This window comes from Canis aureus, chromosome 3, assembly GCF_053574225.1.
Source record: "Canis aureus isolate CA01 chromosome 3, VMU_Caureus_v.1.0, whole genome shotgun sequence".
Taxonomy (NCBI): domain Eukaryota; kingdom Metazoa; phylum Chordata; class Mammalia; order Carnivora; family Canidae; genus Canis; species Canis aureus.
This window is the reverse complement of record NC_135613.1, coordinates 26,837,488-26,864,105: the sequence shown is the minus strand read 5'-3', so window position 1 is coordinate 26,864,105 and position 26,618 is coordinate 26,837,488. Positions and strand designations below refer to the sequence as shown.

Genomic DNA, 26,618 nt, shown 5'->3' with positions numbered 1-26,618 from the left:
CAAAATGTGACCAACTATTCCTTTCCACTGAAAAAGCAGCTTCTGAATCTGAGAAAGCAAGCAAAAGTAGGGTGGTGGTCTATAAAGCAAATTCTCCCCCAGGAAATTCTGACTTGAAAGCAAAGTATTTCACAGAAAATGTTTCCAGAAGGACTTTGACAACAGGAAGGAGCAATTCAAAAACAAGGACGTAAAGTCACATAGATTGGGGGTAAAGTGGGTAAGTGAGGAGGCTGATGGAACAGTCTGTAAAAAAATCTTAGTTCTTAAGGCATCTTGAGAATCAAAATTGAAGACTTCGAGGTAAAAAGCAAAGAGAGACTGTGAAATACAACATCTATGTTTAAACGGGTCCTTGGGAGAAAAGAAAAGCGCTCAGCCAGGATGAAAGAAGAAAGAAGAAAGAAGAAAGAAGAAAGAAGAAAGAAGAAAGAAGAAAGAAGAAAGAAGAAAGAAGAAAGAAGAAAGAAGAAAGAAGAAAGAAGAAAAAAGAAAAAGAAAAAGGAAAGGAAGGGAAGGGAAGGGAAGGGAAAGAGAAAAGAAAAATAAGGCAGGCAAGCAGTATACCACCTTAGTTCCCCACTACAGTATGAAATATTTGATTAACTTAGAAGTGAGAGAACACCATTTCATTGTTCACATCTAGTTCAGATTAAGTATTGCAAATACTATAACCCAGAAAAAAGGATAGAGGTAAATAAAAGAGTAAGAGAAAACTGCTTCCCACTAATATGGGTCAATTCTGCAGGAATACTTGTCAAGAAAACATTACCTTGGGACACCTGGGTGGCTCAGCAGCTGAGCGTCTGCCTTCAGCTCAGGGCATTATCCTGGAGTCCCAGGATCGAGTCCCCCATCAGGCTCCCTGAGAGGAGCCTGCCTCTCCCTCTATCTATGTCTCTGCCTCTCTGTGTGTTTCTCATGAATAAGAAGAAAGGAGGGGAAAGGAAAGAAATTACCTTATGTATTCTACAAATTTTAAGAACAGGTCAAAATTTCCAAAAGCCCAACCTGCTAAATGGAGAGAGGGTGAGAGAAAGAAAGTACAAAAGCAGGTAAAATAAAGGAGAGAATGGAAATTTGAAAATTCATCATAAAATAACCATAAGCACCAAGAGATAAAAGTGCTAAGAATGGGGAAGGAAGGTCCTTATTAACAAGTCTACTGAGCTTTTAATTTTTAAAACCATGTGTCTTTTCTAACTTACAAAAAAGCTAACAGAAACAACTAGAAAGAAAAATAAATGGTGGGTGGGAAAGGATGTAGCAAGAAGAGATGTGTAACCAACAATAAACTACACTCCTACAATGGTCCAAGTACTTCCGAACCAAACTAGATATGAACCATATATAAAAGCTCACTGTTCACATACTAAATTCTTTACAGTAACTAAGGAGTCTTTTAAAAATATTTTTGTCAGGTGCTTTGAAAATGAGGTTTTGGAAGCCACATCTCACCATCTTAAAAAGGTAAGAAAGCTGGTTCTTTAGTTTAGCTCAGCTTTAATTTCTATAGCAAATATTTGACTTTAGAACATCTAGCACTGTACCAAAGTATAAATATTTGCTTAGCTTAATCATTATATATTTTTCTACTTCCCCTGTAAATATGAAATGTGAGGGGAAATCTAAAATCATTAATGCCTAAATTTGGCTGTAGTTTAAAATATACTATTAAACAAAATCTGAGATTGGGTAGCACTTCAAGTTCTGCATCACAAGCCTTTTATTAAATCAAGAAGACAAAATGGCATTTATCTCTACTACAGATCAGAACAGAAAGAAGTTTCCTGAAATAGATGCTCACATCAACAGCACCAATCTTCACAGATCTCAGTAAAAATAAAGAAACACAGTCCATACTTAGAATTTTAAGGGTAGCCTTAAGGAAGGAAGTCAGGAGTAGGAGGAGGAGAAACAAACTGATTATTTTATATCCTAATATTCATTTTGAGAGATGTGGACAAATACGGTAACTCACTAGGTTTGAGAAGTTAAGCCCTTAAGTACAATAAACTCCATACCAAAAGTATTTTTGTACACTCTGCTCTTATTCAGCATAATCATGCAAAGCCCTAACAAGACTTGAGGCTTATTTTGATCACAAGTCTCATTTACTCTGAATCTTCGCCTATTTTGGCTAAGTGACAAAGACTTTTGCCTTCCTCATCCCCAGGCTGTCCTTTGTGCTGTAGCTCTGTCATATCATGAGATTAAATCTGTCTATTCATGTGTGAAATGGAGACTTGTTCCTTTGTTATACACAGCCTGTACTGTAAGGAAAGTCAGGCTCTATACTCTTCATAATTTCATGACTACTAATTGCAAGTAAATTACATCTTACTTTATAACATTTATAGAATCTGATACAATAAATTCTGCACATTTCAACATAACCTTGCATGCTTCCTAAACTACACAACTAGTTTCTCTTCTGAGGTAGTTTGAACATTTTATGTATTTTCTTGGGAGTTTCTTGTTGAAATCAAACTTTCCTCTCTGTGCATTTCTGTTGTACTGACCTTGATAATCTACCCTATTTGAGTATGACCCCACAGACATTCTCAAAATAACTGTGACCATATCTTGTTTAATGAGTATTATTTCCTGGTTTCTTTGAGGTCACAATGTTTTACTATGTATTGACAATAAGACTTCCCATGTACAAATGATAAAAGCTAATATTATCTACAAAACAAAGATAACACTATAGTGACTAATGTCTCTACACCCAGGAATGTGAAGCATATGATTACTTATGAAATATACTGGCTCTAGTAACAGAAGCTAAAATAAAAACTATGGAGGCAAGTAATGATGTGCATCTCAGAGGTACTCCAGCCTCAATCAGGTTTCTTTAACCAAGCCTTTATTAGAAATGATAAGTGATTCTTTCACATGTTTTAATTCAAAGAATCTGAGTCTCAGAAAGATCACAGATTCAGGGTGCCTGGGTGGCGCAGTCAGCTAAGCATACTGACTCTTGATTTTGACTCAGGTCCTGATCTCAGGGTCATGAGACTGAACCCTACATCAGACTCCATGCTGATGTAGACTTTCTCTCTCAAATAAATAAATAAAATTAAAAAGAAAGAAAGATCACAGGTTCAAAAGTGGGAGATAAAACTACTCAGTGCTATGGTTTGGCAGAATGAGCACTGGAGAAGCCCAAAGACACCAACCAGAAATTAGGCTCTAATATTTACCAACTCTGTGCCTCATTTTCTTCACCTTAAAGAAGGGAAGGTGGGCACCTGGGTGGCTCAGTTAAGCATGGGACTCTTTTTTTTTTTTTTAATATTTTTTAACTTTTTTTTTTTATTTATGATAGTCACACAGAGAGAGAAAGAGAGAGAGGCAGAGACATAGGCAGAGGGAGAAGCAGGCTCCATGCACCGGGAGCCCAACGTGGGATTCGATCCCGGGTCTCCAGGATCACGCTCTGGGCCAAAGGCAGGCGCCAAACCGCTGCGCCACCCAGGGATCCCCAAGCATGGGACTCTTAATTTAGGCTCAGGTCATGATCTCAGGGTTCTGAGATTGAGCCCCACATAAGGTTCTGTGCTGGGCATGGAGCCTACTTAAGATTCTCTCTCTCCCCCTCTGCCCCTCCTCCTCCTTCCCTGTCTCCCACTCCTCTATCCCCTCTCACCCCAAAAAAGATGAATGGGACTCTAAAGCTCTATTAGAATGATTCATCAAACTTCAATTGAATAACTTTGTAAACCAATGTAACAAATGTTACAAATTATTAATATTTTAGGTGCCAAATATCTGCAGAATTGGGAACACCAAACCTTGCACATCCAAACAGAAAGATGACAGGGGCCCACTGAAGCAAGTGGCATCCCCTCACTACTCCACTTTTCAGGCATTCCACAACTCAATACCACACATATGTACCTCTCTGCCCCTTTGTTTTTCTTTCTTATGCCATTTCTCCCTCCAGGCTTGTTCTTCACTTTTCCCCACATTCTCTGCTTGAGTGACACCAAAGGGCACTATTTAGATCTAATGATTCTACCTAAGAACTAGAGAAATGAAATTGCTGAACTCTCCTAAAGAGAAAAAAGAGAGACTCTCCTGGAGAGAGAAAAGAGACCTTTCCACAAACCTGTGGTGACACACAGATAGTTGACAGTCTGTCTGCTATAGATGGCCTAGGGGAAAACCATCCCCCAGAGTTACTGGTGCTGCTTGCAAAAGAAAACCAATAAAGGTATAAAACAAAAAATATTTACTGCACAAAATAAAAAAGTGCATCCACCCCTCTTAAAGAAAAATCACAACTCTATGGGGCTATTAAACCTAATCTTAATTTAAAAGAATTAAAATCAAACAAGTTTATTTCATAAGCCCTCTTTCAAACCTAGATTAACAATACTATTTAATACACTTAAAATGCTAGTTGTTTGTTTGTTTGTTTTTACAGTTGGCTTTAAACGATCTTAGTAATAAAAGATACTAAATAAAATTTCCTTTAGAGTCAAACGTGCTAAAGGTGACTTAAATTTTTCATGGTTCAAAGAGTGCCAAAAGCCTTCATTTTAAAGCATACTTCAATAATCAAATACGTTTTCAATGAATCAATCTACCAATACAGTAGGCATATTAAAACTTCATCATCTTTTAAGTATAGACATGTTTGCTAGAAAACCCAGTGTCATCAAATAAAGAATCATTTCTCATTAAAAAAAAAAAATCCAAAAAAAAAAAAAATCCAAGGGCGCGGAGCGGGGTGGGGGTTGGGGGGATCCTGGGCATAGACAAAAAAAGTCTGTCCTTTTTTTTTCACATGATAGAATACTAAAAACACACAAGCTTATGAAATCATGTCAAAAAGGTATATTAGCACTAGGTGTCAAATTCACAGCAAAAACAAAACAAAAACAACATGTTTCAACTAAACATTTAAAAAACAAACAGGAATGGTCAGTTAAACAATAATCAAGCTAAATAATCATTGTGGCTCCTAAAGAAGACAATCAAGATCAAGCACAATCTTATGCCCTCCAATGCCACCTCCCCATGATGACAAGATCCATAAGTTACCACCATCTTGATTCCTGCAACAGCAGTGAACACAGAAGACAAGTTGGTCACCTTCAGAAACTAGCTACCAAAAGTGGATTAGAAATGCCTTTATTAGTACAGATATTTAGAGCTAACTTTCTGAGTTCCAATACATGATTCACAGATACCTTCAGTTTAAGCAGTTTTCAAGTAAAGTCCTTTTCTTTTAACTATACCTCTTTGGGTTCCAACTGATAAAGAACTACAAATTCACTAACTAGCTTCTAAGTAAATGTTTACCTATTGTTTCTATTGCTCTGAAAACCAGAACAAATTTTCTATCATTTTTTTCAAATGAGTGTTACAGAAATTAAAGGACATTGAAGTTAGTTAATTGTAAGAGTACCTGAACATCACATGTCAGTATGTAAGATATTATTTTAATCTTGGAAAACATAAGAATAGGAAAAGGGGTAAAACCTGTATAATCAAGCTAGGTCCCTTACTAATAGTAAAAAAAAAGAAAAAAAGTTTCTTTTCCTACATGCTCATATTTGGCACAATTCAATATGAATTAATGTAGTAATTTATAATCTGTTCTCAGTTAAATTCGTCCACCAAGAACCTGGAAATGATTTATCTGCCAAGAGAATATTAATTTAAACAAGTAAAATTAATTCTAGCAGTGTCCAAGCTTTTGCTTCCTTGTGTTCTAGTATTAGATGCTGAAATCTAATTTTTTTAAAGCAGACACTGAACTCTCCCTGGCGCCTTATTTTAAAATTCAACCCCCATTAGACCAAACTGAGGTTCTCCTGAGAAACTGAAAAACTGAAATGAGATTGAATGTTTTCATTTCTAAAGACACATTATTGAAAAAAGTCCAGTGAAATTATCTTACATTTAATATACCCTTTACACAAAGAATAAATTAATATTTATAAATATGACCAGAAACAACCTACTGAGGATCTTCTCTAAGGTCAAGGCATCTACTGAAATTAGCGACACTCAAAGCATGAGTTTTCTCTCCCTCCCCCTCTACCTCTACATAATCAATTACATTTGTTCTATAGAAATCTGTCTCCCAGTGGCCCACTGTTGCCCTTTCTTTTTCATCCATTCCAACAAGTCTGGAGGCTGTGAGGTAGAAGAAAGTATTATTCATAGAAATTAAATTAGGTATTGAGAGGCAATGAGTAGAACAACTTGACCTCTCAGCTATTTTCTCCTCTGTTTAATGGGAATTATGGTCCTACCTCAAGAGAGCATGCAGAGGATGAACTTTAGAAAATTTTAATGTTACTAAAAGGAAAGATCATATTATCAGACTTGTAAACTAAGGGCTGTATCTCTCTCTTCATAGTTCATCACAGATCTACCATATACTCAACATTTTACAAAGGACTACTAAAAATAGATCCTACATTAATGAACTGTAATGTACTTGATGCATAGAGGAAACACAACTAGTTAAAAAGTCAAAACTTCAGAAAAATTCTTCCATCTTTCCCCATCTACCAAAACCAACAAACTTTTTCACTGACCAACTCGGTTGTCTTGGCACAGTGTGATCACAATCTCGTTTCCTTTATAATAGCACTAGCACTAAATTAAGTTAAACAAGATTGTTTTGCTGGTGTACTGGTTTCAAAAAAAGAGAAAACATTATTGTTAAGTTCCTTTGATCTCTTTTATTGTCTAGGGAAATATTATACCAAATTCTGGTGTGTGTGTGTGTGTGTGTGTGTGTAAAATAAATCACTAGTAATTTTTCTACCTCATAAATCTATAATGTCCAAGCACTGTCCTGTTAAACTAAGACACATTAATCTGCAAAGATAAGATTCTTTAAAGAGTTTTCATGGGCCAGAAATCTAATAATTTACTGGTAGTTAGTAAATGTAATTGCCAACTTAAACCCAATTTGAAGAAAGCTATCTCAATATTTCTGATGCTGTGTGATCTGATCAGCCTTCAGGGAGGAGATCCACTAACTCCATGTGTCACTAAAACCCAACATTTTAAGTTTGGATTTTAAGAGGGCTGATTTGATCCTCCCCAAGAAGAACTTTTTAAGTACATGTTTCCTGATTCAGCAGTCTACCCACTACACTTAAAAAGGCTTTGTAGAAAGTATTTTCTATTATACTAAGTACATGGCAATTAAAATATTTGTAGATCAAAGTTTCTATAGCAAATACTGATACTTCCTAACTTTGAAAGCTAAAATCGTATTTTCAAGTACCAAATAACAAATTACTAATGTTTGTTGTAGGGAATCCAAAATTTAAAAGTTATTAAAGTCAGTTAAATAATGGACATTGAATTCTTTTCATTGGTAGAATACTGTTTAGAATTCAATGTCCAAAAACTAGACATTGAAAACTGCTTTCAAGGTACCAGATGAAACTAAATGACCTAAGATTGCTCCAACCTATCTCAAGCACTTCAGGTGGTATAATTTTTACACTAAATTAAAATTTTGACAAGTAAAATCCTACTACATGAAAAAGTCCAAAAGTAAAAATCCCACAACTATGTGTGGTATAGTAGAAAACATCAGAAAGTTCAATTGGGACACGTTAAGTTTTATTTTTATTTTATTTTTTTTTGGGGGGGGGGACATGTTAAGTTTTAGATGCTTAGAAGATATCCAAGTGGAAATGTGAAGTAGGCAGCTGAGTGGGTCTGGACTAGGGATAAAATTTTTAGTTATATTTATTTAGACCACTTTTAAAGCCCAAGTTCTAGGGCAGGGTGTGTAGAGATTCAATAAATTACTTATCAGACAACTATTATAATAGTGCCAGTCACCATTCTACATGTTGGAGATATATCAGTGAACTACACAGTTGAAAATCTGACCTTCAGGACTTTACATTCTAGGGGAGGAACAAGACAATATGCAATGAAAATAAATGCATTAATATTATGTTACGACACTCTAGGGAAGAAAAAAAAACAGAGGGAAGGGGAACTGCAAACAGAGATCAAGGGTTAGTATAGGCCTCCCAGAAACTTAAGGGTGAGGCCACGCAGAAATCTGGGAAAATACATTCCAGACAAAGGAAAACAGGCAGTGCAGAAGACTTAGTAATCTTCACCAGAACAGTCTCTGGCACGATGGATTATGGACCTGAGAGAGGAGAAAAGAACCGGAGACATTAAGCACAGAAAATTCTTGTTGAGATGTTTTGCTGCAAAGAGGAGCAAAGTAATAAGCAAGAGCTGGCAGGGTAAATGGGGCCCAAGAAAGGGGGGTTGGAGTTTTTTGTTTTAAGGTAAGAGAAAAGCAACACATGTCTATGCTGTTAGGAATGATCCAGTACAGCCTGAAACATGAATGACATGTGAGGGCAGAGGTGGCCGGCCTCTGGAGTGGCAGAAGTGGCGGGATGGGCTGGACTAGCCTGGCCCTTAGAGAGTTTGAGAACAGCTGCTCTGTCTACACACAGCCAGGAAGGCAGAGTCTGCTGCAAGGTAGGTCAATGTGCAGTGGGCATCTGCAAAAGTTTTCTTCTGACTGCACTGATTTTTCTCACTGAAACAGGAAGCCCAGCATGAAGACAAGAGGAAGTATATAAAAGGAGAAAGTACGAAAGAGTAATCTAGGAACCTGGGTGAATAAACTAAGAAAATAAAGTATGACTGCCCAGCAGCCTATAAGGGCCCACTTGAATATTAGGAACCATCTGGGGATCAACACCAAGATATTCCCCTAATCTGAGACATAAGGACTGGCTGCCTTTCTATTAACAAATGAAAAATTCTTTAATACAAACTGCTTAAAATGGCACATGTCTAACATTTGGAGTGCACCAAATGTAAAACAATGCTCTGGGAAAGTTGCAGTTTCTCCAAATAATATGCTGAGAGAAACTACATTCCATTTTCACATCATATTCATAACTGCTTTATCATACCTTAAAGGAGGCATCAGTCACCAAAGGATTTAATAGCCCTGGGCTGAAGCTAACTTCCCTGTCACACCACTAAACAAAAGCTGGGTTTGAATACCTTCAAGTAAAGCATAGAATTAAGTTATATTCTTACTCATATAAGTATAAATTTATATATAAAAGATTATCTAAAAATATTCAATTAATCACCAGGAAACTGCCATATACAAATCTATTCTTACTTATATTGTGGTGATATTGCACAACCCTAAATACATTAAAAACCACTGATTTGTACACTTTTTCAATTGTCTGTTATGGGAATTTTATCTCTATAAGGTTTTTTAAACTGTATTCCAAGGTTTGAATCTCAAGGGAATCATTTTTATCATCAGGAAATAAAAAATTGATTTTCTTTCTTAGTTTCTCTGTTAAAATTTAATGGGAAATGGAGCAAATACTGTATGTTCTGACAGGTCATAAATATTAACTTTGTAGGAATCCAGAATTCTTTCAGAATGAAGGGCAGAGTTTGAGTTGGGGCTGTGGGTGGGGTTTTTTTTTTTTTTTTTCTTTTTAACTACTGAGAGTTTATAGCTTCTAACACTGCTATTTCATCCCTTTGATCAAGACATTAACTAAATGAACCACCTTAACTAAATGAACACAAGCAACCTTTTGACTAGATAGCTCCAAATAATACCTACATTCTAGACACTCATCAGCAAGACTAAATGCAAACCAATACCTGGACCAAAATAAAAGGCAAATGTCATTAAGTATTATTTCAAGTACTATCACATTTCTTAGAGTTATGATACTTCACAGAAATTTTATACTTCAAACCTAACCAGTAGGCCGAAGAATTCATAAATTCTATTTGTCTCCCTGGGACAGGAAAGATAAATTCAACAATTTCACCACAGATGTTTCAGTTCCCGTGTCAAAATGTAAAAAGCAGGAGTTATCTCTCTCTACTTTGAAAATAATGTTCCTAACAAAGACTAAAAATAAAGGTTATGTTCTTTCTAAGTCAAAAGATTAGAAGATTGGACTGCCAATATTAAAGTGGTCATGGAAGGAACAATGGATAGAGAAGTAAGAAAAAATAGCTACTAAGAGGCTTAGCCACCTCCAAAATGGAAACTGTGAATGCAGGTAACTCAATTAACTTCTCCAGACTTGCTCTCCCATTTCGTAACCTGAGAAGCCAGCATCTGCTCTGCTTCCTTCATAAGATACTGTGAGCACCAAACCAAAGGTCAAGGAAGGCTGTTCTGTAGGTGTAAAGCCTTCTGCAAACAGAAGCATAATCCCCACTTCACTCCAGAAAAGCTCAGTCGCTATGATAAGCTATTGATCACCTTTTACTCTGCACAGATGAAATTTACTCTGTAGTAGTCTGCTCAGGCTGCTGTAACAGAATATCACAAACTGGGTAGCAGAAATTTATTTCCAACAGTTCTGGGGGCCAGGAAGTCCAAAATCAAAGTTCCATCATATTCCATTCCCTGTCTTCTCGCTGTGCCCTCATGACGGTGAGAGTTCAGTGAGAGCTCTGGTCTCTTTTTCTCCTTGTAAGGACACTCTTCTTATCATGAGGTGCCATCCTCGTGACTTCACCTGAACCTAATTACTTTCCAAAGGCCTTACCTCCAAATACTGAAACACTGCGGGGTTAGAGCTTCAATGTATGAACTTTGGGAGAACACAATTCAGTCCATAGCACTTTCCTATATAATTTTTTTAAATGACTGTCATCAACCAGAAATTAACCTTTTGTATAAAATATGAACAGGGAGCAGGGAAGATTTAAAGGCTAGCTTACTTTTAAAAGGGCTTACTTAAGGCAGCTTACTGAGATTCATACATTAGAAAATAAAATTTACAACAGATGAGAGAAGTGAGATAACAAGAGAGCTAAGATTTATTCAGCATTCCCCTGTACAACATACTGCTCTAAGAGCTTTCACTTTACCCTTACAGTAGCCACACAAAGTAGGAATGATTTATGGAAGAAGACTCCGCACACAGGGGTGAAAGAGGTGCGTGTTCTCAGGTCACACAGCAAGTCTCAGAGGTATAGGTGAAGGAGCCTGTGTTCTAACTACATCTCCTACATTGCTTCTCTTTTCCTTGAGACAAAGGAAAATCGCAGGGGGTTGTGCAGAGATGAAAATGATGAAACCATGTATAAGGTGTTCAGGTTCATTTTATACCTTCCTTAGATGTGTCCAAAATTTTAAAGCAAATAGCTTAAAGGAAACAATCAGTCACAAGATTCTAAATCCGTAAGTTAAAAACAAACCACATTGCTCAGGGGGGTCAGTGCCCTCTTATACTAAAAGCTGAGAAAAGTTTCTCCTCTTAATCCTCATAAAGACAGTTTGCTATGGTGAACAAGAGCCTTGTGAACCCCCAGATCAATCAACCACACTCAGGACAGGAATGCAATTCAGGAGTTCCATACGGTCTATTGTGGATATGTAGCCCAAACATTCACAAACTGTGCTCTGGGGCAAAAAAATCATTTAACAAGTTTAAAAAAAAAAAAAGATGAGGTGCTTGGATAGTTCAGTCATTTAAGCAGCCGGTTCTTGATTTCCACTCAGGTCATGATCTCAGGGTCCTGAAATAGAGCCTGGCACATTCAGTAGGGAGTCCAGGGTAATTGAGGATTCTCCCTTTTCCTCTTTTTTTTTTTTTTTATCTCTCTCTCATATAAATAATTAAATCTTAAAAAAAAAAAAAAAAGGGTGAACATTCCACTACTGAATATTCCCCCTTATCTAATCAACATGAGAATTATGCTCTGTGGAACAAGCACAGCCTATGAAAGAAGAGACTAGGGGGATCCCTGGATGGCTCAGCGGTTTAGCACTTGTCTTCAGCCCAGAGCATGATCCAGTCCACTGTCAAGCTCACGGCATGGAGCCTGTTTCTCCCTCTGCCTGTCTCTCTGCCTCTCTCTCTCTGTGTCTCTCATGAATAAATAAAATCTTTAAAAAAAGAAAAAAAAAATAAAAAGAAAAGGGAAGGGAAGGGGGAAGGGGGAAGGGGGAAGGGGGAAGGGGGAAGGGGGAAGGGGGAAGGGGGAAGGGGGAAGGGGGAAGGGGGAAGGGGGAAGGGGGAAGAGAAGGGAAGGGAAGGGAAGGGAAGGGAAGGGAAGGGAAGGGAAGGGAAGGGAAGGGAAGGGAAGGGAAGGGAAGGGAAGGGAAGGGAGGGGGAGGGGAAGGGGGAAGGGAAGGGAGGGGAAGGGGAAGGGGGAAGGGAAGGGGGAAGGGAGAAGGGAGAAGGGGGAAGGGGGAAGGGGGAAGGGAGAAGGGAAGGGAGAAGGGAGAAGGGAGAAGGGAAGGGAGAAGGGAAGGGAGAAGGGAAGGAAAGGAGAAACTACCTAGTAGATGATCAAAGACTTGGGAAGAAGATAAAAGCAGAGGGTGGGAGGAAAACAAAACAAAGGGGGGGTAGGTGGGGTGGGATGGGATGACTGGGTGACGGGCACTGAGGGGGGTACTTGATGGGATGAGCGCTGGGTGTTATGCTATATTTTGGCAAATCAAACTCCAATAAAAAAATACAAAAAATAAACCAAAGAATATATACACAAGTAAAAATTCTTCAGCCCAACTTTCCTAATTATTAAAATATCCACACACAAAAGACAAAATAATGAAATATCTAAAACTAGAAAATAATTGTTCAAGAAGTTCAAGTTTTAATTAATGTACGTGTCTTTACTAGCCCTCACATATTTAAAATTCCTAAATTTAAACTATTCTCCTGTTTTATATTTAATTTATGCATTACTAAGCAAATAAATAATAGTACATATGGCCCCTCCAAAAAATTAAGATTTAGTAATTTATGTGCTTCAAAAAAACTTTTATTAAATCTCCGTAAAAGAAAAAAACCTTTGTATTGGGGAGTAGATCTGAGTTTTGAAGGGGTTTTATTGCTGTGTTTGTTGGTAATACCAAAAAATACAGAAAGTTCTCTATATGATGTTATATCAGTATAAGGTATCAATGCAATATATTTAACACTTTTTAAAAAAATTTTAAAAGATAAAAGGATAGTAAAACAACAAAAACATTTTTTAAAGATAATCAAGAGCCATTCTCCATCGTGCTCCTAAAAGACCACATTAAAAAAAGCTGGTTATTTATCTGCTTCTGTATGTAAGTACTCTGGTTGTTTGTAAAACACATAAGCTGGCCCAAATAAGAAATCCTGAAGGCAAGGCAAAAGGAAGTAAGTAATTTCAACTGGCATTCTCTAAAGGCATACAAGTGAAGTCACTACTGCTGTTGAGGTTCAAAACCAGCAGAGACTTGAATATACCACTGTTTCCAACCAGCTATTTTTAAATTATTAGTAGATAATCTGGTGAGCTTGCAGTAAATACAGCTGTGAACACAGCAGTACACACCATCTGGAGGCTTTTGACTTAAGCAATCTTTCAAATGCACAGTATATTCAATCTATTTTGTTCCTTTGAAGTTCAACAGTCACATATAAACTGACCCTTTTTTAAAACCACAACTACAAAAGCTCATTCACTTTATGGAAAATAAGACAGGAGAAAGAGACCTAATTGTTCATCTTTAGAACCAAGTAATTATTTCAAATCTTTGCTGGCATACATACTTTAATTTTATAAATGATTTCCGATGCTTAACCTATGGTATTCTTAAAAACTCTTTACAGGTAACTTCTAACTAATCCTCTGAAATTAAAATGTCTTCTACTTTCTAAAGTGATTCACAGCCTTTACCCCCATTTTATCCCCAAACCTGAATACAATGGTCATATTAATCATTATAAAATTCTACCTACAGAATGCCATTAGCATTAACCTCTTAAAGTACTGACCAGTTACTGCTATTAACCTGCAGCTCCTTCCAGCCACCTTCTGGCACTTCATTATCTCACTGCCAAACTCAACATTTTCTCAGCAAACCACAAACTAGCTTCTACTCAGCGCTGGCCTTCCTTCACCCTCCTGGGCTGTTCTGCTTGCACCCAACTCTCAGGGGTTCTACTCACTCCTGAGGAAAAGAGTAAGTATTTTTTCAGTAGTGCTCTCAGTTCACATTCTCCGGACCTCCATATTGGAGTCCGGACCTCCAATATGTGCTGGTCCTGCAACCTCCTGCTTTGCACTTTCGGCCCTCTGTCCCTCCTTCATACTGCTGTACCTTTCAGACCTCCTTCTCGCAAACTGTTCTTCCATTTCCTCCTCTTCCCAGCATATTGGCATTTTTGTTCTAATAACTACACGTACATGCACTGCCTCAGCACTAGCTCCTTCTACATGAGAATCCAAGAGTATCGTCTGGTTAGTTAGTATAAACACATCTCAAAACCATGTGGGCCACAGCTGTGGGGGAAAAGACCAGAGGAGGCCCTTTTAACAAAGGTCACCTCTTGTAGGATGAGAGTTGGTCAAATTAAGAATAGGAGGTCAGAGTTTGGCTTGGACTACTGGCCTCAGTAGCTGTGAGGCCTTGACCGCTCTAAACTTCAGCTTCCTGTGTACAACAGAGGGGTATTTAAACCTACTAGGATTAAATAATGCATGCAAAGACAGAACAATACTAAGGAAATGGAGTTATGCATAATCCCATCATCTAAAGATTAGCACTATTAACATTTGGACTATTTCTGTCTAACCTTTCTCCTTAGATTCTGTGAGTACATGTGGGTGTGCATATAGTTTGGAATTACAATGCATAAGCAGTTCGGCTTCTATGGTTTTGTTCTACTGGGCTTTACATTAGGGCTTTTTATATCATGATGATTCTTAATGGCTACATTATATTTCCTTTTATTGATGGGCATGAGTCAACATTCCCCTTCTTCTGTTTGACACTTAAACTGACAAATTACAATCCTTAACTTCTTTGCTTTTCCATTTTCCTTTTTTTTCTTTCCAAAAAAACATCTGTTCTGCCTTCTCTATTTCACCTGTGAGCTAATACATCACCTAGTTGTGTGAGACACATTTTATCAGGGAAGAAAAGAAAGAATGGTGGCTTTAGAAAGTGATGTTAAATTTCCCATATTAAGCTTCTAAAAACCACTGGCATGCCCAAAAGTCCCATCTTTGCACAGATCATCAGGCCCCCTTTAATTTGTATTGTCTTCTTCCATTGGAATGTAAGTGCTCTAAGGACAGGGCTTCATCTTTTTTTTTTTCTTTAGCAATTAAAACAGTACCTAGAGCAGAATTAGTGCTCACTATATTAAATATTAGTTGTTATTATGTGCCAGACACATTCTAAGAATTTTGCATACCCGCTGAGGTAGACTGATCATTTTCCTCCTGGTCACAAAGACGCTAAATAACGTATTAAAGGTCTCACAAGAAATACTCCGTAAAGCTAGGAACAGAACTCAGGCAAGCCCAGCTATCAACCAATAAGCTGTACTTAATATATACCAGCAGAGCTCCATATACAGCATTAAACACTAAGTACGATTATGCTTTTTCTAATTAAATGTCAACATTATTATTTTGTTTTATTCATTACAAATATATATCAACTATGTCAAGGACTAAACAGATTTGGCACATCAACTCCATGACCCTAATCACCGCTAATATTTGGATTCTAAAAATACGGTCTCGGGGGAAAAAAAAAAAAAAAACTTATGGTCTTTTAAAATAACCGGTTTAGACCTAGGATACTTACTTCTGTTTTTCCTTAGATTCAGCAGTTGCTGTTGCCAATCTAAATGTTTTGATTTAATTAGAGAAAACATTTTCTAGATAGACTACAATTGAAATTAACATATTTTCTAGAAAATGCTGCACTTTCTTTCCTCATTCCAGGTTATTTTGAGAAGGACTCACTTCTCCCAAGAGTTAAAAAAAAAAAAAAAAAAAAAACAACTTAAACCTACGTCAACCTCCCTACTCCACCTACCCCACCGCACCAATCCTAATAGCATATCTCCTTGTTCTTCTATCAGTAACTGGAGCTTTGAAAAAGGCTCTATGTATAAACAGATTTCAGTCCGTTTTGTGGCTTTTACTCCTTTATAAGAAATGTAGAGGACAATTGTAGAAGCCTGTGGTAGTGAGTGTCCAAAGACAGAGGCAGACAGTAAGGAGACCAGACTACCAAGAAAAATGTGTCATTCACATCACAATCTATTTTATGACCCGAAAAAACCTGGCTTTTGTCACAGTCCTATATTCAAACACTCAAAGCCACTCGATCTGAATACTTACTAGTAAGTTGGAGCCAAAAGACTTTTTTAACATTTAAAGGTGCCCACACATGTCCCTGAACAGACATTTCTTTTTTTTTTTTTTTTTTTTTGAACAGACATTTCTAAAACCTTCCATCAATCACCCAGTCCTTGGCCAAACTGTTGTTGGTCAATGGCTGGCTCAGTCCCTTTGGTTACAATGTAACAAGAGATAAAGAGACTGGGAGAAACAGTTTAGCCATGTTCTCTCATGGAGCTTAACATTTACTTCTGTTTTACAAACTAAGCCTAGAATAGCAAATAAAAAGCAGGCTTGTTTGTTTTGTTTTGTTTTTTAAATACTGGCTTCCTAGGTCATTATAAAATGGATGGTTCCACTGGCTACCCAGACTACACAATAGCAAGCAAAACCCTCTGACCTTGGAAAAGCATAGTCAATGTAATACCTACCAATAAATTACATGGTTTACCAATTTCCTCAAAACCAAAAATAAATCTCTAACAACTATTTCATGAGTAAACAAAAGCTTGTCTTGTTCTATCATTTGCTTAAAGGCAAGCATAGTGGCTATGGGAGAGGGATTAAGAAGCACAGCCAGACAAGTCCATAAAACCTCAGTGTAAGATAAAACCACCCTGCAAGGGCAGCCAATGCAGTCTGACCTAACAGCTGTACACAGTTGCACTAATTAAAATGAAAAGCTAGTCTGCATAACACACAGGCAATTCACTGAACCCTACTGAAAGGGTGACAGGGTTCACCATCCCACTCTTTGCCTCCCCCACAGGCAATGTAAACAATAAATTGGCACATAGCTGATGATACCTGAATTTGGAATATATATACATTCAAGCATTTCAGAAATAATCACAACCATGCGGACTGAAACATATCCTATAGGAACACTGGCTATAAAAAACCATACACACACAAAGGAAGTGGTACAGCTACATTACGTCAGCTCTCGCCTCAATTCATAAATGCAAAACCACAAAAACAAGACAAAAATTTAAATGGCCTTTTTCTAAAACCCTTCTTACAGTGAATGAATGTAGGGTAAGTCTTTAAATAAGTCACTGAACAAGTACATTGATGCATTACTCTCAACAGCCAGGGGAAGGAAAAGTGTAACGTTAGTCAATTCTATCACGCAACCAGATCAAATAACATTTCAAGCGCCGCCTGCCAAGCACCAGGGCCTGCCAGAGTACAATGAGCACTCAAGTGCTCTGGACTGAAAACCACCTTTCACTGGTCTCAGAGATCTTTATAAAATGGTTTAAACACTACTAAATTACAGAGTTGGAAAAAACAAATACAAGCTTCTAACTGCTGCTCCCACAGTATTGTGAAGTTGCTGTTAAGCCTCTAAAATGTCTGCCTTGTGTTATTTTACTAAGCAATGTAAATATTCAGAAGGGCAAGTGTCTCTTAGAGCTCAAATCTAACACATGCATAAAAATGTAGAGTTGGTTGTGCATCTGGAAATAATTGCCCACAGATCAACGGGCTTACAGGGGATATTGTTCCCATCTGTAAGGTTTCAAATCATGTCTACTTTACATGTGGAGTTCCTAGCCAAAAAGAAGGAGGAGAATGAGGAGGAGAAGAGAAGGAGGAAGAAAAGAAGGGAAAAAAGCTCAATACATTAATTTTGGCACAGAATTTTAAGGACTTTATCAACTCTTGTTCTCAACTTTCACTCAGTGTCTCAATCTTAAACCACACAGACACAATTTTCAAAGGGAAAAATTAATCCTTGTTGACCCCTAGGTTTTTTTACATGACACTTTTTAAATTTCCATATGGCTAAGAGGCAGCCTCCAGCCAAACAATGCCCCAAGGAGAGCAGCAGAACATGTGCCCAAGGAAAGCCTAAAAGCGGAGAGTAAAACAAAGTAACCCATTAAACAAGTCTCAGCAAACAGGAAAGTGGTCAAGCAGGTCTCCCCAGAGCCTCAAGGAGAGCCGAGTAAACAAGGGGAAGGAGAGGGGAAGCTGGCACCTCAAACCAAAACAATTTTAACAATTTAAAGTTAAAGCCATCTTTTTCAAAACTATCTCTGCATTTTAGCTAGTCTGGCAAAACAACAGCTTTTTGGTCCCAGAAACAAATTATATTTGTCACTTATGTAGCCATAATCAAGTCCATCAAATTCATTGTATCTTTAAAATTAAATTTACTCCACAGAAAGCAATGAAGTTTTTAATCAGTGACTAGATTACTTTGCTCTTTAGTAACATATTCCTTTCAGAAAAGACAAAAACAAACATACACATACACACAAATACACACACACACACACACACACACAAATCTTTTAAAAATAGTGTTTTCTCTGCCCTGAAGGGTATTTTTTAATTGGTTTATTTAGTTGGGATTTCTAGAGTTTGAGTGATTAAAAAAACCCACTAAACCCAACAAAAATGCAATGGGACACTACCAAAAACTGATTCCTGATTCCTGGAAAGCCATTACCATTCTTAATACCAAAGTGGTTCATATTTGCAGGGTCAGCTACAACACTCTCAGTACACCCACCTCCGAGAGTCCCTGTGCCCACACTTGTCCAACTTCCTGACCCGCGACCCGCATCCCCCTTGCAGCATAAGGCTCTGGCCACTTGCCTGCGGCGGGTCGCGGCAGGAGCTGAGCCCGCAGGCCTCGTCCTCCTCCAGCGCAGGGCCCCCAAACTCAGGCCCGCAGGCAGGGGCGGGGCGGGCAGGGGCTCGGGGCGTGAAATGCACTTGCTAAACAAAAGGAGGCCCTGGCGGCCACAGGGCAGCGCAGCTCGGGCTCATGTCCCCCAGCTCGGTGGCTTCGGGAGGTGGCGGCGTGGGGCCCCGCCCGTGGCTGGGGGATGCAGCCGCTGCTCCGGCTCTCGCTCCTTCAGCCCGGGCAGCCGGGCCAACACTGCCACATGCCTGTGACCCAGACGCCGGGAGAGAAAGAGCAGCCACCCCACGACAGCGGTGGCGGCGGCGGCGGAGACCAGAAAAACCCGGGCTGGAGCTCGGACTGCTCTGCGCGCACCCTTGCCTGCCTCCACCACGGCGGGCGGGGGCGCGCGTACACACATACACACACGCCACTGCAATTTTATCTCCTTCCGAGCTAGGCTAGCCTCTTCTCTCCCCATGTCTCCCTCCCCTCCCGACAGCCGGAACTAGGAGGCTGCGTGATTGATGGCAGCTCTTAATAGCGTGGTCAGCTAGAAAATGCATCTGCAAGCAAGATATTAAAGAGGCAGCGCATCCCTCTGATCAGCAGTTCACACAACCTAGAGCTGCCTCTGCTTCCGCGAGGAATATTAATGCCAACCACCTCTGACGTCTAACAAAATGCAGATGAAATAACCAATAATCATAGGCATGCAGAACATTTGTTTCAAAGATGCAAATAGAAAGAAGCATTGTTTGAGGTCAACATTTCTGACCCCAATTTTCCTTACAGTTTTTAGGAATTCTCTGTAAATCATTTGTTTAAAAGTCTTATTATCTCTCTGATCCTTTTTCCACAGAAAAATAAAGGTCCCTCTGCTAGACAAGGTTTATCTTAAATTAGGCTTGATTGAAATCCATCTAATAAGGAAGCAAAATAAATGTCTATTTTTTGCCATGTGGCCTTAAATAAACATATATACTACCCCAAACCCCTCATTAACTCTACTTTTTATGTGCATCTAAATAGATTACCCACTGTTAATCTCAAGTTAGTTTCTTCCCCTAAAATTTAGTAACATTAAACTGCATTTATACTAGGTATGCCCGTAACCCTCAAGATCATTTTGTTCCGATTAAGACAATCCATAGCAAATTTTTAAAAACACATTCCCTACAGCATATGAATTCAAAGTATTAAACTCACTCAATGTCAACCCAAATCTGAAGTTACAAGCTCAAAATTTAAATGATCTCTTTTGCTATTTTCAATAATACACCTTTTGCCTTCCAGGCAAGTTTCATGGAACTCTGAAATAGCTTTATAAATGTTATTGGACCTTCCAAAGTCCAATAAAGTTGCTGAATTATTAGATACCCCCTTACCAATAGTCAGAGATTTAGATAAAATGATAAGCCCAAAGACTCTCAAAGGGGGTCAGAGTGGAGAGCATAGAGTACAGGGGTCCTCCTGCCTTGCTGGCACAGATAACCAAAGTGATATGTCCATTTGCTATTTAAACATCATTCTGCTAATTTCTCTCAAAGAAAAATCAGGTTATTCTACAGGAGATAGAAATATCTATCTAAAACCACTAACACAACACATGTAGTGAGAGCAAGACCTGATGAAGCATAATGCCTTTGCCATCCTGAAAGGTAGCTGTGATCAATACAAATCAGAGGTGGTCTATACCGCAAGTGTAGCTCTGCTCTAAGCTCCACTAAACACCATTCCTCACTGAGATCATCCTGAGAGGATCTGCGGCTTCGAAATCTGCTACGTAACCAAGTGGCACTGAGATCACTCCATATATGTCAGAGATGAAATCCACCCTAAAGCCTAGCTACAAAAGTCACTCTTGTACATGGACACACTTCAAATTTTCTAACCATCTATATCTAGATACATGGCAGAGTATGACAAGGGTTCTGGTTATTTTGGGTGGGTTTTTTGTTTTTTTTGTTTTGTTTTTGTAGACCCTTTTAAAAATGCTGGTTTACACTGAGTTGTAAAGGGCTGTTAAGAATAACTAAACTGCTCTATTCTGAATTCATGCTGTATCTAGTCTGTCAGGGATTCTAAATGCTTTGACAGCACTTTATGATACTTAATACTCTTGTCTTGCATCCTCTCCTAGACCTCCACCTTCCAGTTATACCAGTCTTTCAAATTTCCCAAGGTATCAGGATTTCTACCACAGGCCAGCAGCACACTGCTTCTTCCCATTAGAGCAGGACATTCTCCCTGTTAGTCCACACACACACACACACACACACACACACACAGTTTAAAACCTATACTACTCCTTCATCTCAAGTCAAATATCACTTTGTCAGAGTAACTTCCCTTGAGGCCCCACTCTAGGCTAAGTTCCTTTGTCATAAGTTCCCAGAGATCTGTGTTTTTTCCCTTAAGAGCACTTACCTCAGTTTGTAATTCATTGATGTGATTATCTGGTTAATGTCCATAGACCCCTCTAGACAGTGAGTTCCGTTAGAGAAAGTTCTATATATTTGCTCATTATCAAATACCAGGTGTCATACATACAGATTTGTGGAATAAATAAGTGAACAGAGGAACAACCTTGTTTTACTCATTTTGCATATTCTCTGCACAGTTCTTGGCACAAAAGAGCATCTGTCAAATAAGCAGCATCTATAGCTATTAATAGTATTTATTTTATTAACCTTTAAAAGTCTAGTAAAAGAAGATTTTTATCCCTGCTTTATAAAGATATAAATAATTGTGCCCAGAGTAATTCATTAAAAACACGGAGACCCTAACCAGTTCCTATTTGCAAGGTTCACTTTTCTTTTTTTTTTTTAAAGAGTTAACGAAGTACAAAAGCCATCATTAATTTTTTTTTTAATTTTATTTATGATAGTCACAGAGAAAGAGAGAGAGAGAGAGGCAGAGACATAGGCAGAGGGAGAAGCAGGCTCCATGCACCGGGAGCCCGACGTGGGATTCGATCCCGGGTCTCCAGGATCGCGCCCTGGGGCGAAGGTAGGCGCCAAACCGCTGCGCCACCCAGGGATCCCAGCCATCATTAATTTATTCAAACCAAATTCTTCCTACTTACCTGGCATTTAAGAGAGGCAAACAGCAGTGGATAAAGTGGACAGACTACTAAATCTTGTACACAGGTAACAATATAAACATAATATAAAAATCTAAAAGCACATGGTACTTTAGTCTGTCTTCAACACTTCTCTCGGAATGCAAAAGTACCACCAAATTCTGCAAGGGAAGAGGATAATCCTCAGCTCTCTTTCACACTGAACTTTTCTTCCATTTTTTTCTCTAAGAGACCTCTATTTCCCTGACATAAAAGCCTTCATGGAGTTCTTTTGACCTGAGGACACACCAGTCAGTGGTGACAGACCATTCCAAAACCACACTCCCCAATTCCTCAAACAAGAATTCATTTTAAATCCTATTAAACGGGGATCCCTGGGTGGCGCAGCGGTTTGGCGCCTGCCTTTGGCCCAGGGCGCGATCCTGGAGACCCGGGATCGAATCCCACATCAGGCTCCCGGTGCATGGAGCCTGCTTCTCCCTCTGCCTATGTCTCTGCCTCTCTCTCTCTCTCTGTGACTATCATAAATAAATAAAAATTAAAAAAAAAATAAAAATAAAAAATAAATCCTATTAAACCTCTTTCTAACTAGGGCCCAGTAGAACGGCTCCTGCAAAGAAGGGTGGCGAGAAGAAGGGCTGTTCTGCCCTCAACGAGGTAGTGACCAGAGAATACACAATCAACATTCACAAACGTATCCATGGAGTGGGTTTCAAGAAGTGTGCCCCTCAGGCACTCAAAGAGATCTGGAAATTTTCCATGAAGGAGATGGGAACTCCAGATGTGCACATTGACACCAAGCTCAACAAAGCTGTCTGGGCCAAAGGAATAAGGAATGTTCCATACCGCATCCGTGTGCGGTTGTCCAGAAAATGTAACGAGGATGAAGATTCACCAAACAAGCTCTATACGCTGGTTACCTACGTACCTGTCACCACTTTCAAAAATCTACAAACTGTTAATGTGGATGAGAACTAATCGCTGATTGTCAAATAAACGTATGAAACTGCAATAAAATAAAAACTAAAAAATAAATCCTATTAATCTCAGCTTGTAAGTTAGGAAATCTATAGATGAGAAATGCTAGTTTTTGCAATAATAATTTCGCAACAAGTTTTGCGCTTGAGCATATGAAAAAGTAAAAGAATGTGTGAGATGAATTAAAAATATTAGATATACCGGACCCTGACCTCCAAATTAATCCTGTTATTTTTAGCATTCCACATGGCCGTTCTTGCTTCCCACAGGATCTTACCCTGGCCTGTCTCTGTTTCCTTTTGTCATGAGTTCCATTCCACTGAAATTCCAGCTCCAGGTTTTAGAAACCCCTACATTTATCAAAACAACCCTGTCAAGTTGAGTACCATTAACAGATAATGAGAGGAGACAACAGATGTGGTTAGAAGCAAAGCACTCCATATTCTACAGGCCTCAGCATGCAGCCTAGTGAGCTGACATCTGACTTTACCCTAACAGTTATAATTAAATACAAAGTCTAGCTAAACTAACATTAAAGCTATGACCAGAAACAGTACACAAGGGAAATGTAAAGTATAACCTTAGCACTAGCTGAACAAGGCCCAAGCTATTCCTGACCCTTAACCTCCAACAACTGCACTGCATTTACTCTCTATGCCACTCTGTTTCTGTCACAGGAAGACTCTTGGCCACATCTTCTAAAGATGGTGGCCTTGGACTACTCCCCCCAAGACCACCAAAGGAGCTCAGAGACCGTATTTTTTTACATGAAAGTTTAAAGGTAACATGCATCTAACAATAACTTAGTGAGGTCTGCCAAGAGTCTATCAAGTTGAGACAATCAACACATGCTTTCCTATTGCATTATCTAGTAAAATCATCCAGATCCAGTAATTAAGCTCACCTTTTCCCCCAGTTATCAAAATGTCAAAAACAAACAAAGTCAATCAAGCAAACAGTGATGGACTAAAGGGTTGTGTTAGTAGTTGTTAGCTGTGTTTGCAGAGTGTAGACAGATAGGTTTGTATTACTGAGCAGAATATAGTTCTAATTTTAAGCAAACTGTCTCCTCTTTCTGTTTTCTAACTCACAAAACGGCACCACGTATCAAAACCTCTGGAGTTTTCAAAATTTTCTTTAAAAAAAGAAAAATAACTAGAAATAACATCAGATTCTAAAACATTCTAAAACACCAGATTCTAAAAACCAAGGAGACTAACCTGTAACTATAATTACACCATAGTGTTAAACCATAAAGAGCACACTCTCCAAAATTATATAGGGACAACATTAAGGTCGGATGTTAATACAACTTTGTTTTGTTTTACACTTCCTTATAGAGCCTCAAACAAGTATTTCAATGACCGACTGCTAAAAAAACATTTAAAGGGTTATTACTTCATGAAACAAAAATTATCGACATTATTAAAACATTTCTTGGGGGGCAGAGGGGACACAGCTTGCAGCACCAAGTCCCATTTTTATAAGAACAGAGAGCAGAAGTACTAACTCCAGTGGAGACTCACAGCAAACTCTTCCAACATAGTAAGTCCATCGAAGCATGTAGCCCTCTAATGGATGCAGGATGTGAAACAGATCCTAAAGCAACTTTTAAGAGAGACAGAGAGACCTCTAAGATAGCATGTGTTTAAAAAACTTAAAGACATTATCATCTCTATTTTTAAAACACACTAATGATCCCGGATTGTACAGATGAAATAAATCATAATGTTCCAATAAAACAATACCTGAAAGGACAAAAATACAGTTAAAAAAGAGAGATTTCTCATTTGAAAAAGTATTACAAAAAAATTTTTAAAAGAGTTCTGTGGAAGAAATTAGCTCAAGGACTTATGACCTTGACAGGGAGTTTAGAATGGGGCCCTTTCCATACTGTCTGAGCTGACAACATATGATAAAACCATATCCAAGCAAGTTTACTGGAAGTAATCATAAGAAAACGAAAAACTCCAACTAGAATCATTACACCCTTGAATTAAAAATACCAGATTTTTGTGCAACTAAAATAATGATTACAAATCCAAACACTGCTTTGCCCTTCTTTAAAACAAAACAAAACAAAAAACTGACACATGTTCTCTCTGGTAATGTGTCTCCAAATAAACTCCTTTAAAATAAAAATTACAAACATCTATTTTCAGAAAAATATGAATTTAAAGGTTTCAAAACATTAAATGAGTACCATTTCCCAGGTTCCTTATCACAGGTAGTGTTAACAACCCAGTACTTTTCTGCTTAAAAACCAATCACTTCTCTCTAGAAAATGTCAGAAGACTATTTAGTTCAAAATATCCATTCAAACATGCAACACATTGGCTAAGACAAAATCAAAAGTCACAGTCTCAAGAATGTTTGACCTAAACAACACAGGGTGTTTTCTCTTTTTTTCTTTTCTTCTCTTTTTTTTGAAGGAAGGAAGGAGAGGTTAGAGGTGAGTGAGATTATTGTGAAGACAAATTCACAACGTCTATTCAAGTTTAATTTTAACTGACTTGAAAAAGCAAATATTTGGGCTACAGGAAACACAACTCAGTACAAAGGAAAACATGGGCTAACTTTTAACAATTACATCATTTGATTAATTCTTAACAATAAAACCTAAACACAGATCATCCCCTCCAATCTGCAGAGCAAGCTAACTATACAATGAAAAATATGAGAGCCCTATCAGGCTCTGGTATGTTTAAACAGTTACAATGTAAAGCATGTTCTTTCTCACAAGTGAAAGGAAATGACTGCCAAATGCTTCTTTTACAATCTCTCCAGAATAGGGCAGATCCTTTTAATGTGAGATTTTCCTGACATTCCAATTGTAGCAGACCTTGAGCAAACAGAGACGCATTAAAAGCTGACCTGGTTCTATTATCTTTTATTGAAAGCCTAGCAAAGATCAGACATGAGTCCAGTGCTATTTACATTTTTTGGTGCATTAATCACTTTTATACTCAAGGGCTTTAAAAAATTCAATAGTTGTGTGTGTGTGTGTGTGTGCATGTGTGTGTGTGTGTGTGTTAATGACAATAACCACAGGATGTAACCATAGCTGTATTGGTCTTTTCTCAGGAAGGTCAGAAAAGCTTTAAAAACAGGAAGTCTGTGCTATAAGGTTGAAAAATGTTTGTTTTAAGAGTCTAAGGCTTTATGGTTGCAGTTTGCAGTCAAGTATTATGGAGGCCTAGAGTTTATTCTTCCTAGCCAAGGATTAATGTCCCTGGGGAAAAGGCCAAAAAGGTGCCTAAACAACTAGAACACCACATTATCCTAAAATAAGACTTATGAAATCTGAACTATAAATCTTCCAAGCTATCCTTCAACATTAAAAGAGGAGCTAATTTAGTGAACATAGTAGAAGAACAGTTTATCTCCTGTGATAATTTATAAAGGCTAAAAGAAAAACCGTAGTAACGAGTGCTAAAACAGCCGTAGAGCAACAATTAGCAGCTGGATTAAAATTGATACTTGCCATTTTATACATGTTTTCTATTGATCACCCCATTCATTCTCATTACACTAAATTAAATAGAAATCAAATATAATGACAATACTCCTTGAATGCAAATTTTGCTAAGAAACCAATGTAGATTAATTTTTTAAAGTTTGTTTATTCTCAACAAAATGATTGATTTCTGCTTTTAAAAAAGGACATACTTTGGGCATCTGGGTGGCTCAGTGGGTTAAGCATGTGACTCTTGATTTCAGCTCAGGTCATGATCTTAGGGTTCTGGGATCAAGCCCAGAGAT

The 26,618-nt window shown here is 38.2% G+C and overlaps 1 protein-coding gene and 1 pseudogene across 8 annotated transcripts in view; one reads left to right on the top strand and one right to left on the bottom strand.

The window, feature by feature from the left end:
- RERE (arginine-glutamic acid dipeptide repeats) overlaps positions 1 to 26,618 on the bottom strand; it is a 407,880-nt gene that overhangs the window by 276,444 nt on the left and 104,818 nt on the right. The window contains exon 1 of one of the 8 annotated variants that reach the window (XM_077891334.1): positions 18,763 to 19,063. The exons of 5 other annotated variants lie outside the window; for them this stretch is intronic. The gene's annotated coding sequence lies outside the window, so the exon portion shown is untranslated. Of the gene's footprint in view, positions 1 to 15,610; positions 15,737 to 18,676; positions 18,695 to 18,762; positions 19,064 to 26,618 lie in introns of those variants that run through there. 2 more of the 8 variants (XM_077891335.1, XM_077891337.1) reach the window with 2 other exon arrangements.
- Positions 20,424 to 22,897, top strand: LOC144304390 (large ribosomal subunit protein eL31 pseudogene; annotated as a pseudogene).